Source organism: Lissotriton helveticus, chromosome 10, assembly GCF_964261635.1.
Source record: "Lissotriton helveticus chromosome 10, aLisHel1.1, whole genome shotgun sequence".
In the NCBI taxonomy this organism is placed as follows: domain Eukaryota; kingdom Metazoa; phylum Chordata; class Amphibia; order Caudata; family Salamandridae; genus Lissotriton; species Lissotriton helveticus.
In genome coordinates, this window is record NC_136071.1 from 150,008,204 (window position 1) to 150,023,597 (window position 15,394).

At 45.3% G+C, this 15,394-nt stretch overlaps 1 protein-coding gene and 1 pseudogene across 2 annotated transcripts in view; one reads left to right on the forward strand and one right to left on the reverse strand.

Moving 5' to 3' along the window:
• MAD1L1 (mitotic arrest deficient 1 like 1) overlaps positions 1-15,394 on the reverse strand; it is a 2,576,418-nt gene that overhangs the window by 2,327,831 nt on the left and 233,193 nt on the right. The window lies entirely within an intron of this gene.
• Positions 446-8,902, forward strand: LOC144785202 (LHFPL tetraspan subfamily member 5 protein-like; annotated as a pseudogene).

The following is a 15,394-nucleotide window of genomic DNA, read 5'->3' on the forward strand; positions in this document are numbered from 1 at the left end:
CTGCCTGCCATTCACATGCTCTCGCAATCACACACAGGCAAAGTCACGCATGCGCACACACATTCCCACGTGCACACACTCACCCCCCTCCCCCCCAGGCATACACACAGGCAGGCAGGCACACACGCGCATGCACGCACCCCCCTCCCCCACCACTCACGGGGGGCGCACACACAGATCCCCCCCCCCTCCACTCACCGTGCTCTTTTCCGGCGCATCTCCACACGCGGGGCACTCCATGATGGGAGCCCCGCAACAACGAGCATCACCGGCCTCTTCCGGCCACGTCACAGGCCCCGCCCATGTCACGGGCAAGGATGCCTGACTTCCTGGTTTCGCCCTCCTAAAACAGCGTCTCTTTCTGGGTGACAGTGAATGAGGTACAGCAATTTAAAGTGAATCAGCCCCAGCGTCGCCCTGAAGCGAGCCACTGACCGCGGGCGCCATGACCAAGATGCTGCCGGCCCAGGAGGCCGCCAAGATCTACCACACCAACTACGTGCGCAACGCGCGCCATCGGCGTGCTCTGGGCCGTCGTCACCATCTGCTTCACCATCATCATGGTGGTGATCTTCATCCAGCCCTACTGGATCGGGGACAGCATCAACACCCCGCAGGCCGGCTACTTCGGCCTCTTCAGCTACTGCATCGGCAACGCGCTCACCTCCGAGCTCATCTGCAAGGGCAGCGCCCTGGACTTCGCCAGCATCCCCTCCGGGGCCTTCAAGACCGCCATGTTCTTCGTGGGCATCTCCATGTTCCTGATCGTCGGCTCCATGCTCTGCTTCGGCCTCTTCTTCTTCTGCAACTCGGCCACGGTCTACAAGGTGTGCGCCTGGATGCAGCTGGCGGCCGGTGAGCTGGGCAGTGGGGGAGGTGCACGGGTGCAAGGTGAGGGGGCAGAAGGGGTTGTACCCCAGGACACGGCCCTCGTAGTAGGTACAATGCCTCGGGATGTCAGTAATTCGAGTGTCTTTACTACAGGTACAGTAAGGTAAAATAGGTGCATACCAGGGGATTTCGTTTGATGACTCCGTGCAGTGACAATGAAATGCTTGGGGGCGTGGTAGTTCAACCCCCCCCCCCGGGACAGTCACAGGAGTGCCCTGGGTGCCCTTCATTCCCTGCAATCATACAGTGAGCTAGGAAGACCGAGATGCCAAGTATGTTTATAGTAATGTCGGCGATACATACAGTGAAAAAGAACGTTTTAAACAGCCAGCCGCTCTAGCCCAGTCCGAGCTTTGCATAACACTCGTGTTATAAATTGAGTTTCCTACTGTAGTATCTCTTGTACTGCTCGCCAGCCCTATCTCCTCTCCGTGCACTCTCAGTCAGTCTCCACCCTTGTATAACACTTGCAATGGAAACTTTCTTACCGTGGGCTCTTTTGCACTCTTCGCCAGCCACCTTTCTGATCCGTGCACTCTCAGTCAGTCTCCAGCCTTGTGTAACACTCTCGCAATGGAAACTGTTTCTTACAGCACGCTCCCGTGCACTCTTCACCAGCCGCTTCCATGCACTATTGCCCAGTTTCCAGTCTTGTAATATGCTCTTTTCTATAGGTCCCTCTAGTTTCTATACACTCAATAACAGTATGTTTTAATGTGTTCGAGACTACATTCTATGTCCCAGGCCTCACCTGTTCCATTCCCTCCGGCCCTCAGTTGGGCACTGTGTTTTCTACAGTTTGTAACTCTGTCCTAGTCGGTTCCACACATTTTTGCTCAATCCATTGTTTGTACTATGCTTTCTTAACCAAACCGCTGCCATGTTTTATGAATTCCTTCCAAGATCTCGGCCTGCCAATGCGCTTGCGCATTGCTGGCGGAGATTATAGTAAGGGCAAAAGAACAGTCTGCCAATGGCTGATCACGCACAGTTCATGTGATCTATGCACGTGCACAAACCAGCCACGTTACAAACCACCATTTGTCTGTCAGTGCCTCACATCACACTTCAAAGGCTCCGCTCCCAGCCCCCGCGTGCGCACACCAGCACTCTCCTACTTCCCCAACAATCCTCCCACGGCTGGCCGCTCTTCCCATTCACGCGCTCTGCAGGTCACCATTTGCCAGCATGTGGCCGCAAATTCCTTTTGTTCCCGCCCACCTCATACCCCTTTCATCTGCCATCCTACAATGTCATCCTCTTCATCTGACTCTTGTAGGTTCTTTCTCATCCGTCTAATCCTTTTGTCACAGTGCTCCTCTTTCTTCTGCACTTTTCTGTGTTTCTCTCTCTTATTCTGGAGTAAACTCTTGTCAATGAAAAATAGTTCCTGGTCCCCAAATATAAATACCGGCGAGCCCCACCTGCAACCAAGGGCTCAAGTTAAGCACTGATTAAATACACATAAGATTACAGGTTCCCCTGATCCGCCACATTCTTCTAGCTAGAAGCATGGCCTCCTGTCTTGGAGATTACGGGACCTCTCATGACGTGGCTCGCCTCCCCGCTATCGACCGCTACTCCAGGCTGCTCAAAATTCCTACGCAAGGCTGGTTTCTCACATTCCTTGCTCCTCGCATTCCTCCCACCTGCTTCCCCAGCTACGGTGGCCCGCCGAGTCGACTCTCCTGAACATTCCTCCGCATTGTTTGTCAGCACTTCCTTCGCTGCCCCAGCCCTCCTCAGATATCCGCGAACTTCTACTAATTCAATCTCGAATCAATGAATTACTAAAGCAGCCACGAAGATCAAGCCATATTATAGCGCCTTAATATGAAACCCAAAGCGGATAGCGGCTCTCAGCGCTGCCCCGGATACTTGCCTGAGAAGGTTCGACCCGTCCATGCAGCATGGTTCAGGCCGTTAGACACATTGCTAAGTATTTTGGTCTCCGTGATGATAATAATGATGATTGAACCTATATTTCAGATTCCACCATGTAGTGCCTCTTGGCGCTAGTCCCTCGTTGTGGTTCTGTCACACTGCCAGATTCCACTGTCCTGACCTCTCTTCTAACACAGTGTGCATGTTTACGTTTTCTTGTTGGAATACGGATGACATACGGCAACTGGGTTCTAAACAACATGTTCGGCATGTAAACGTGTTTTGCTTTTTAATTCACAATCAAATATACAAGTCCAGTCTGGTCACTAGATAAAGCTCTCTACCAGGCTTTATTGATGTAGCCCTTTCCATGGATGTTTCACGAGAGCCATTTCCATTGAATGTTAGAATTTTCCATATTTTCAGCTGCAAGAACTTCCCTGAAACATGAGCCTAAACGTCTGGCTGTTGCATGTAGGCACTGACCAGGATAATAAGAGTGATGGCGGCAATAAAGAAGGCCTGTGTGCATTCCTCAGCCTTCACTGCTTGTTTATACGGGCGCTAGATGCTGTCTGCATTAAAGTCCTACTGACAGCAGCGTTCCTCTTAGTTGACTCCAATGATTCAGACTAATTTGCTTTTATTCGTTTTTGCTTGCCTCATGCTCCGTTTTACACTCAATTAATCCCCTTCTTTCCCTTACATTTAATTTACACCCCCTGCCGCCATATAATTACACTGCACTGCATTCAATGCAAAATACACTCCAAATACCACTCAGTGCCACATAATTACCTGTCACATAATTACACTGCAATCCATGCAACATACACTCCAAATACCACTCAGTGCCACATAGTTACATGCCACATAATTACACTGCACTCAATGCAACATACACTCCAAATACCACTCAGTGCCACATAATTACACGCCACATAATTACACTCTACTGAATGCAACACATACTCCACACAATACCACTCAGTGTGACATAATTATATGCTACATAATTACAATGCACTCAATGCAACATACACTACAAACAATAACACTCAATGCCACACAATTACACTCCACACAATACCACTCTACTGAATACAACATACACTCCACACAATACCACTCAGTGCCTCAGAATTACACGCCACATAATTACACTGCACTCAATGCAACATACACTCCAAATACCACTCAGTGCTACATAGTTACACGCCACATAATTACACTCTATCTATCGCATCACCACAGCATCACTCAACACCACCACAGCATCACTCGTCGCCACCACATCACTCAGTGCCACCACAGCAGCAGTCTGTGCAACCATTCAAAAACAACTGGTTCGAATATGTTCTCTCAATGTTTCAAGATTTATTACAAATGTCATAAAAAGATGTTAATATTTCCCTTCTGTTCTTGGATTTTCGTCACAATAAAATACACTGAACATTAGCTTCACAAAAGTTATGTACAAAAGTTTAAGCTATTGCAATTATAAATTACAATAATTTTTATTTAAGTATTAATTATTAAAAAAAATAAAAGAAATTGTTATTTGTAAGATCAATACATCTAAGTCACGTAAATACAACACATAGTGCATTACAAATGCTATAGGTGTCATATTCGCGAAAGTTAAAAGTATTGGCATTGTAAATGACAAAGCTATTAATTTTGCTATTTTCAAAACCAACACATAAATACAAAATTTGTCATTTACAATACCAATAGCTCACTTTCCTAATGCGAGACCTATTGCATTGCAAATGCTTGTTAGCACTGCTTTTCAGTCACCATCAGACACCCCATTTGATACTTAAACCACTGGGTCCCACAGGCTAGGCTTTGACATCTGCCAGTCAGCTGTGGATATTCCACTCCACCTTGTTGGTTTAAAAGATCCCAGATGATGAAGGGCGGACTCGTTTGGTGACAGATGGGAATCTGTTCACAAGGAATGGATACCCTGTGCGTGACTGTAGTAGCACACATCATTAGTTTAATTTGATTTGTCCTCTTCTTTACTCTTACATAGATAGTTATTATTAAAGATTTTTTTTACTTCTTGCTACCCAATGTTGGTTTAATTGTGGCTAGAAAGAGACATAAGCGATCAGATCAGAGGCAGAAGAGAGAGGGAAGAGAGAGAGTGGATGGATGAAAAGATAGAGAGCGAAAGAAGGGAAGGAGCAGGGCTGGCTTGGACATTTTGCCAGCCCTGCTCCGAGTGAGCTTCCAGCTCTATGGGAGGTTCTGAAATTTTGAAATCCATTAGGGATTTCTCAGGCTCCCAGAGGACACGAGGAGCGACTACAGAAACCTTTTGTGGTTTGACCAAGGTAGGAGTGTCCCACCCTAAGTCCATCCATGGCTGCTCAGGCAGTGATGGGGTGAACGCCGTTCCCATTTCTAACCCTGCCCCATCCGAGTCCACCACTTATGTCTTGGGCCGGCAAACCGAATTGCCTCGTCCAACTGTGGCTTGCGGCAGAAGGCTGCCTGCCTACAGCCAGCCTTGCACACCAAAGTCGCTGCCTGCAATGGAAAACCCAAAAGCGCAAGGCCAGAACTAGTTAGTTATGGGAGCCCAGTCGACTGCCTCTGAAGATGTCCAGGGTTTCATCAGCAGGCAATTGACATGCATACCAAGATGATGGTAAGACAATAAGTTTATAATAGGTTGACAATAATTTGATAATCATGTGACGTGGATACATTCAAATAGAGTCATGATGGGTCATTCACATATTAAAGGATAGCCACTGATGAATAGGACACCAGCACACTTTGTAGCATTGCTGAGTACAGGCTCGAGGCAGAGACACAAACTCTAAACGCTAGACTATTTTCATGTTATACACAGTCCAAGCTAATGCACAGACAGGTTGTAAATGCGCTCCACACCGGGATTGGATACAGTTAACACTTGGTTATTTGTAGCATTTATTCAGTGTAGGTAAACTTGCTGGGGAGTGTCACTCATAGTCGTTTAAATGTCACTCATATTTACACTGAATTTATGAAAATGTCACACATAGCAATCTGAAACCTTGGCAGCTATGCCCGCCCACTCTACGTTACCTCACTCACCCCTGTCTGTACACAGACACTAAATAAGCATGAAAGCTATGAATACATAAACCCAGCTCCTTGCGCTATTTCCTGGAAAAGCCATCAATTATCCAAATTGGCTGTGTTGCGGAAAAGGAAAAAAAAAAACAAGGCGGTCAGGTCTCCCGTGGAAAAAAATTCTCAATGAATAAAAGAGTGCGAAAAAAAGAGGGGTGAGGAAGAGGTGAGCGAAGAGGGCTGGGGCAGAGGATTCAAGACCTGTGGGTTTATTCCACCATTTCCACGGTCACCACAGCGTCCCGCGCTGGATGCCGTTAATAAACGTGTTTTAACTTTCTTTTCAACGGGTCTGAAAAACAGTACGCAAATCCGACCGTAATTAGGTTTAAAAAATTCCATTTCACGCGATAATCAGACTTCAAAAAACTCAATTTTATTTTTAATCAGATTTTAACAAGGATATTAGGCCTTTCCCGTTCATGTGAGGGAGAAGCGATGGGTTTAACGCAGAATTTATTCAAGCTTAGCCTTGGGAGATAATTAAATAACATTCATTTCGCAAAGGACTGTCTGTAAATGGAAAAGCCCCAGTCACAGGAGCGGTCTTTCTGAAAGAAACAAAACAAAATTATCAGACAAGCTCAATTCTTTGGTCAGAGAGCACTGGGGTCAATACAGAGCAGCGGGGCACCGGAAGTGCCGTCTTTGGTCTAGCTTGGTGTCTGCACTGAAATAGAGAGTGGGCTTTAGGGGTGAAAAAAAATGGCTAAAACATGCGTTTTACAGTATGTGTTTTTAAAGAAATACAGTGGTTGGTTAATTAGAAGCGATTGACCTCCCATATTTTCCAGTCATGCCGTTTCTTCTCACTAAATTCATGCGAAACATCACCATGAGTACCGAAGTTTACATGAGAAGGACCCAAAGCAGTTATGAACCAGACTCACAAAACAGCTGCATGGGATTTGTGAATGAAAAGCAGACTTAGCAAATGCAAAGTACCAATGTAGAGTACACAGACTGTGGACTGCAATTCACAAGCGCCTGTCAATCGCAATGACGCATTGGAAATTCCTACAAGTCGCTGGGGTGCAGAGAGGACCGGGGCGCAGAGGCTTGAGCCTTGCAAGGGGAGTCAGATGAGCTCTGCGGACGGCCCCTGTGGTCGCAAACCACTGAAATGTTACCACCCAGTCAAAGAGGGGGCAACTACCTGCGTAGTGCAAAATATTAATGCGAGTGCAGGCTTAGGGCATCGGAAGAGGTCCCATGGACAGCTGCATGCTTTCCCCAAGGGTATAAACCAACCCCATGGCAAGTAACCCTTTAATCACATTTGCTAAGTTTATTTTAAGGCTAAGCGTACTCGGAAAGACAAACTATGCAGTCTTTATTTTTACACAGAAACTCTAACAAGCATTTACAATGCAATGGTTTCGCCTTTGGAAAAGTTAGAGCTATTGGCATTGTAAATGACAAAATTTGTATTATGTGTTGGTTTTGAAAACAGATAAATAAATGGCATTGTCATTTACATTGCCATTAGCTTAATCTCTCGCAAATGTGAGACCTATTGTACCCTACGGACGAGCTCAGCAGTATACAGCATGGAGAAATGGGGCAGCCCATTTTAGCAACTGGCTCTTGTACACTGAGAAACAGCATTTCGCTGCATTACATGTACACATCCACCTGAAAAGAAGTGCACTTCAGTGCAAGTGTAATACTTTTCTTAGCTCATGTTTCTTCTCTTTTCATTTGTTAGCCCTTTTTATTTATTTTTAAGTCATCCTTTTGTATTTAAATTACACCTTCAGTTACATATTTCAAATAAGTTTTTTTTGAACCAGTAACAATAATATTGTCCTATGATGTGCAGTATAAATAAAAAGTTTCTATTCCTGTTCTGAATAGACCAGCGTCCAAGGCAGGAACATTATTGTGCTTTTAAATTACATGCAACGCTTAATGATTTGGACGGCACGCTTAGGAGTCCCGTTTTTTTTTTTTACTCCTTTGTATTTTTTGTGGGTTATGCTTGCAATAAATAAGCCTTAACCGACCCCCAGAGGTTCTGGTCCATTTCTAGTTCAGCAATTGATGCGCTGCAGAAAATGGGAAATTTGCACCAAGTGACCTAGGCTCCCTTTTTCGAGGACCACCCACATGCCAGTCTGGATACCAAATCAGGTTATTTAATGTTTTTTTTAAAGCACCTCGAGCACAGCGCTGTATGAACGAGTTATGTCACGGTAGATCAGCATGACATGGGTAAAGAACAGAACGAGTTATGAGTATTAGCCTCGTGCAAACACAGGGCGCTGTGACGTCGCCTCACCCCAAGGCTGGCATCTTTTTAAGTAACCACAGCAAAAACGTTCATAACTTAATGTTCTTTCCTATTGCCGGCAGTATCACAAGCAAGTCACAAGGGGCAATAAAATTAATTTTTCCGCTTTTGCAGAGCAGGACATTTTTTATTCCGTTTTTTTTCAAACCCACCACCCGTGAATGACAAATGACGGCTTTTCCCGCACTCCGCAGGTGGTCACGTGATAGAGATAGGGTGACCTTAGTCACGCGGTCAGCGAAATGCCTTTAAAGGCAGTACTTTGCTTTCAGGCGCAGTGGTGATGGCTGCGTGCAGGAAACGATAGCCAGCGGTGCTCTGTGCGCACGGTGCACCCTGACCCGGAACCGGAACAGCCCAAAGGCAGTACTTTGCTTTCAGGCGCAGTGGTGATGGCTGCGTGCAGGAAACGATAGCCAGCGGTGCTCTGTGCGCACGGTGCACCCTGACCCGGAACCGGAACAGCCCACGTGCAGCGCTCCCAGCGAGTATACCATGGTGCCTCGTGACCTTTAAAATGTACCCCTCCCCATCATTATCCCCCCCTCCCCCCCCACACACACACACACACAACCCCAGCAGTGGCGCTATGGGTCCTTATGTTTGCATGTAAAATGGGTTCTCTTCCCCAACCGGTTTGGTAGTGATAAACAGCTCGACATGTGGGCAGTGATGAGACGATCCCACATATTGCACTAGTGATTTCTCGGCACCGCTACCCACGTGCACAGTACATTTAAAGTCACCCAAGGCGTGTCACCCAAGGCGTATCACCCATGAGTGAGAGATGAATGTCTTTCACAGAAACAACCCCTCTAGTCGCCATTATGGTGTCAAGCACCCCAATGGTCCCGACTGCCCTGTGCAGGCCCGAGGCTCAAAGTGCACAGTGCGTGCCACTGAAATTGGTGTAAACAAGCACCAGATATCACTAGGAGCGCATCGATTAATCAGTTGCAGCATACGTCTGACTTACGCATTACATCGCCTTCACTGGCTTTCCGTGTTTAACCTGTGTAACATTACACACAAGTGGGCGGTAGTAATATGGGTTTGTCCCTGCGAAATACATGCAAATAAGCAGAGAAGCTGACAACATGCTGTGCAAACTCTCGACTCGATTGTATCATTACGTTCCCATCGAGTGCTAATAATAAAGCAGCAGCAATATACAAGCAGGAAAAAAAACATAATTTAAACTAAATACAACACATAAACGCGTAAATTAGCAGACCATATTCTGCTGATTGGCGAAACTAGCCAGTACATCGCGCAACCCACCCCTACAAAGGACACTTCCGAAATGGTGGAAAACAAAGCTGTAAAAAAATAAACACCGCCCACGGCCGCATGACGTTGTCAAAGGGGCAGGATGAGTAAAAATGGCCGGAACGCCCCCGAATCTGCTCCGCAATTGACGGACAGATCTCTGTTCCAATGGCTAGCCTCCATTTATGGAGCTAGCCAATGGAACAGAGGGGCGGACTCCCAGCCACACAGTGTAAGACATTAGATTTCGCCTGCGCGAAACGCTGCTTGCGCAGCTTTTCGCCAGGTCGAAACCTAAAAACGATGATATTCAAAGTCTGTAATTTTACATGTCTAGTTCAAAAGAACACAGACTCTTCTCACGCAGAAATACATTCGATAGTTGGGACCAAGGTTAGGTAACCTGTAGACAGGATGAATGAATAGAATCACTACATAACCTTTAGTTCACATTGCACAAATTGTGTGGCTACACTATTTTTTCTATTGTGAACTAAAGGTTATGTAGTGATTCTACAATGTATGAATGTATTTCTGTGTGAGAAGAGTGTATGTTGTTTACTTTTTAACTAGTCATGTAAAATTAGACTTTGAATATCTCTTTTTTTAGAGTTTCTGTGTAAAAATAAAGACTGTATACATTTTCAGAGTACGCTTGGCCTTCATATAAACGTATCAAATACGAGTATATAAAAGTTGAGTTGCCTAGGGGTTTGTTTATACAATTGTGCTTTAACTGCCCCAGGAACTGTTACCAGCAGCAGGGGGTCCTGATATATACATTGTTTTCCCCCAGGGCCCATTGACAAGACACCGCCAGTAGGACTTATTTCTTTGAGGAAAATGGCACAGCAGCCACTCAATACACAGATGGAGGTCAGCTGTCCCATGCAGGTCTATATCCCCAGATCTCAGCATTCAGTACTAATCTTGGCACCACTTTTCTTTTCACATAAACTTACCCAAGGTACCAGACGACTCTCGGGTTCCAGTGTTACCTGTAACCCAGCCCCTTTATACAGCAAAGGAATATTGAATCATTTGCTCTGCAGTGCCTCTTTGAGAACTGGGTCCTGGGTATCTTTTGTTCACTGAGCTATCCAACTATCCGCACATTAAACATCCAAGTTTGAATCTCAGAGTCCTTACGTCAGCGTGTGTAAGACCTGCATCATGCAGAGTCTTTAAATGGATCTTTTACAGGCTTATCTTACAAGTTACTTTTTGTTCCTCTATGAACCTTTAGATCTGCAAAGGTGGTGGGGGGGAATGTTACCTGTCCGCAGTTAAAAGATGAAAGCAGGTGAAATACACAACTAGATTTTGTGTTTAGACAGAATATCGGAAACAAAAACATTGTGGGACAAAATAGTGTCAAGAAGATAGAGGACAAAAATATTGTGACATAGGTTACTATAGGTAAGCATCGTTTTACTATATAAAACGCCACATTTATGCAGGTGACATATATTTATATATCTGGATCTCTTCAAGGTAGCTAGATGTGGAGTGAATAGTAAATCTATACATGCCTATTTGCACTTACCTTCTCAATATTTCGGTCTTCAATATCTGACACTATATTCTGTCCACACAATATTTTTGTTTCTGATATTCTTTCAGTGATCCCTATATTTTTAACAAGAAATACTGTTCATGGAAACAGATACTAAAACCGACCCTTCTTGACTACTACCACTAACCCCACCTTCCCCTTTTTTAGGGATTTAATTAGAGGAGTACACCTCTCTTTGCCCTTGTACCTGCATGTAAATACAAGTATTGGCAAATACAAAAAGTATCGCCTAGGGAAACCATTGGCTTAGTCAGTGGTACCAAATGGCCAAAGGAAAAACATAATTAAAAGCCTTTAATACAGCTGCCTGCGCCATTCTAAAGGCATGTGCATCATGCATGCTTGCGCATACAGAATGACATAGGCGCTTTTTTTCCTTTTTACTTACTGATCTGAGTTGGATCGGCGACCTAACAGGCAAATAAAAACAAACAAAAAAGTAAGAAGGCTTCTTTTTTCTTTTAAAGTGTTTTTTCAGGAACCTCAAGGGGAGGCAGAGGAAAAAAGAATGGGGTGGGGTGAAGTAACACAAGGGATTGGGTGGTGGGAAGGAAAAGCAATGGAAGAGATAGCAACAAGGAGCAGGCGGCGGTGGAGCACACGGGCAAGCCGGCATTGGAAGTAGTACAGGGGTTGGTTAGAGAGCAACATGGAGAGGATGAGAGGCACACAGGCGAAAAAGCAATGGGGGAATGAAACAGGGCAAGAACAACATGGAAGCGGGATAGGAGAAGCACATGGATGACAGAGTAACAAAGAGTGCAGGAGAAGAAACGTACACAAGAGAAACAGCAGGAAGAACATGCACTCTCGTGGAGTGCTTAAACAAAATGAAAAAAAGATGCTAGAAAAGCAAGCCACGGAAGCATGGAAGTCAATCAAATGGATAGCAAAGAGGCAATGCTCCATGGGAGTGACCAACACTATTGACAAGCTAGTACCCGAATAAGAGCTGGCAAATGAGTGACAGAAAAGCAATCAATGGTAAGCAATGGGCAGCCTCCAAACTCCTGTATGTTTGTATGTTCTGATAAGCCCTCATAGTGTCTAGCAACAGATCGCGTCTCCGCTGTAAAGTAACCTAAAACAAGTCTGGTTACGGGATTCTTGGTGCAGTTTAAAGAGCATATGTTTTGAAACCTTAAACTTGCCTTCTAAACTGTTCATGGAACCCCAGTCTTAATATGTTGCATGCTGAAAATTGCAGAGGTGGGAAAATTTCCCTGTAAGTTCTATTCAAAGTGATTCTATTCTCCCTACAGTGATAACTTCTATCCATCCTCACCTTACTGTCATCCATATTCTGACTGTCCCTATCATGGCCATCCGTTCTATCACTCAGACACAATCACTTCAGACCATCCTGTTCCATAGGCTCCATTGCTTCCATCCTTCTATTCCCGACGCTCAGTCAATGCTACCCAGCCACTCCCACATCCTCCAACACCACTATCTGTTCTCTCCCCTAGCTTCTATCATAGTGATACCACTCTTCCACAGCCTCCATTACAGTTATCCATCCTGTCACAGAGCCCCCTTTCCCACTATTCTTGGTTTCACACAGCTTCAACTACCACAGGCCAATCTTTCCCACTCCCTCACTTAAGTCTATCCATCCTCTCCCAAAGCCTCCATCACTATAACTCAGTCTTCCACAACCTCCATCACCACTGACTAGTCTCTTACCCAGTCTCTTCACTGCTACGCAACTTCACCAACAGGTTCCATCACCATTATCCAATCTCTTCTAGCGCCTTCATCACTTCTGGATGTCCTTTCCTACTGGGTCCATCAGTGCTACACATCCCCTTACACAGTCCCCCACAGCTTCTATGCCAGTCAGCCTCTCCATTTGCCTATTTTAACGTGTATACATCCTCCCTAACCATCCTCTCCTGCAGCCTCCATTGCCCCATTCCTCATTCCTCATTTTCCACAGCTACCATCACAGTATGCTATTGTATGCTACAGCCTCGGTTCAGGCGATCTATCCTCTCCAAAATGCTTCGGCACTACTACTCATCCACCCCAGACGCCATCACTGTGATCCATCCTCTTTGATGGCATCCTTTACGGCGGCCATACTTTCGCCGCCTCCATCACTGCGATCCATCCTTCCTCTACAGACTATCAGTGCTACACATCTTTTCCCACAGTCTACATTACAGTTATCCATCTCATCACTGTGCCCCCTCATTACTATTCATCCTCTTTCAAAACCTCCTTCCCCACTCCTTATCATAGGCTACCCCACAGCTACCCATCCTCTTCCACTGCCTCCAGCGCTCTGACCCATCCTTTCTCACCGCCTGCATCAGTGCTGCACATCCTCTTCCACATCCGCCAATCCCGCTATTCATTTCCTCGCACAACTTCTATCACCAGGAGCCACACTCTCTCAAAGTCTGCACATTAAGGTAATCTGCCCTCCTTATACATCCTCTCCTGCAGACTCCATCACCCCTATTCCATGTCTCGCAGAGCTTACATTATGGTGAGCTATTCTCGCCACTGCCTTGATTAAGTTGATCCATCTTCTGCAAAGGACTTGTCAGTGTAACTCATTCTCTCCCACAGGCTCCATGATGGCTATCCATCACACCATGTTCCCCGACACCCCTATCAGACTCCACAGCCGTCCTCGCTTGTATTCACTCTTTCCCCAATCAGTAGGACCATATGCCATCTTACTTAATCCATTACTCTTGCGCACATCCCCTTCAGCCTCTTTCTATTTGAGCTATCCCATTACACCTAGCATCATCTCCTGCAATCCTTCCTCAAAGCCCCATACACTTTTACTCATCCTCCCACAGGTATTATCAGCCATAACATGGCCTTAAAAGTTCCATCATACAGTACTCATCCATAAAAACCTTCAGCCCCCATGTTCTCAATCGGCATCGGTCACTTGTGCTTCACCGTCTGTCACACAAAACCATCACACCAGACTCCAAAGCATTCATAACAATGTCCCTCAGAGCAATCTCTGCCCATCCCACCTGTCCCCACCTTCAATTCTTACACATTTTTGAGGTACCATCAACTCATTCTTTGCCCTCACATACTAAATCAGAGGAGCCTTTGCGAGTCATTCTCCACAGATTTCACCGTTGAGACAATGCCCCTAGTCTTTCCCAATCATGATCATTAGCCTCAATTAATAGTTCTGTACGGCCTACTCAGACAATAATTCAAGTACAAATAGGATCACATTCCTCTGAGGGACCATAAGCTTTGGCACATCTACAACATTGTTTTTCCTGACTGATGCCCCCTGTTCTGTGCAAGGCATCCAACCTCTTTCCTTCCAAAATGCAAATTCACACAAGCCAGATACCTTCACTGGGGTAGCTGCCTACCCCATACTCTCAATAGGCCGACCCTCTACCAACTCAGTACAATAAATAGATGTTAGCTACACCCCGGAAGCAATTCTGGGCATACTCAGAAGTGAGTAGTTATACAAACGCAACAATACAACACAGCTGTTTAAAAAAAATTCCAAGACCTATCAACTCCTAGGAAAGGACAAGAAATTAGTTCCAGACAGGCTTGCTGTAACTTGCAATACACATTTCATGAACCTCCCTGGCGGTTTAAGCTCCTATGTATGCAGAGAATAGAAGTCTATGTATTTTCACGGTTTCGAGGGATGATAAATCTTCTTGATAACAATCATATCAGAAAGCACAGCATTATCTCTTGTAATAAAACACGTCATTTATCATTAGAGAGAGAATGCCATACTCTGGAACGTTTCTTTGACACAAACATGAAATGGCCTCTTAAATTATGCTGGAGCAGTATAAATACAACAAAAATGGTACAGCACATGCATACACCACTATTTGCAATAAATAACTGGCTGCTTACGCGCACAGGTAGCCATTTTAGCACAGATAAATAGACAAATAAATGAAATGCCAGTCAGATAACTTCAAACTGACTAGAAGGCGACTGTATTGGTATTGTGGGAATCGTTAATATTAACCACGGTTCAGCTGAAGTAGATGAGAGTGGGCACCCTCATGAAACCAATAAAATGAAGACTGTTCCTACTTAGGATTATAAGTGGACCCCCAGCTTTGGGAATGCAGAGAGCTGCATGCTCTAATATAAGGAGGAGGAAGGCAGAGCTGATGGTGAATCCAAAGGGTAGTTTATTCATTCAGTATAATCAGAAGTATATAGTTCCAGGAATTGTAGATTATAAGGTAGCTGTAGAAGTAGCCATAACCCCACCGGGAGCAGCATCTCAGCTGCTCAGCCCACATACACCGACCAACATTTCACTCAACCAGACACAGGAATATTCCATGACATCACTCACACAATGGCTGAGC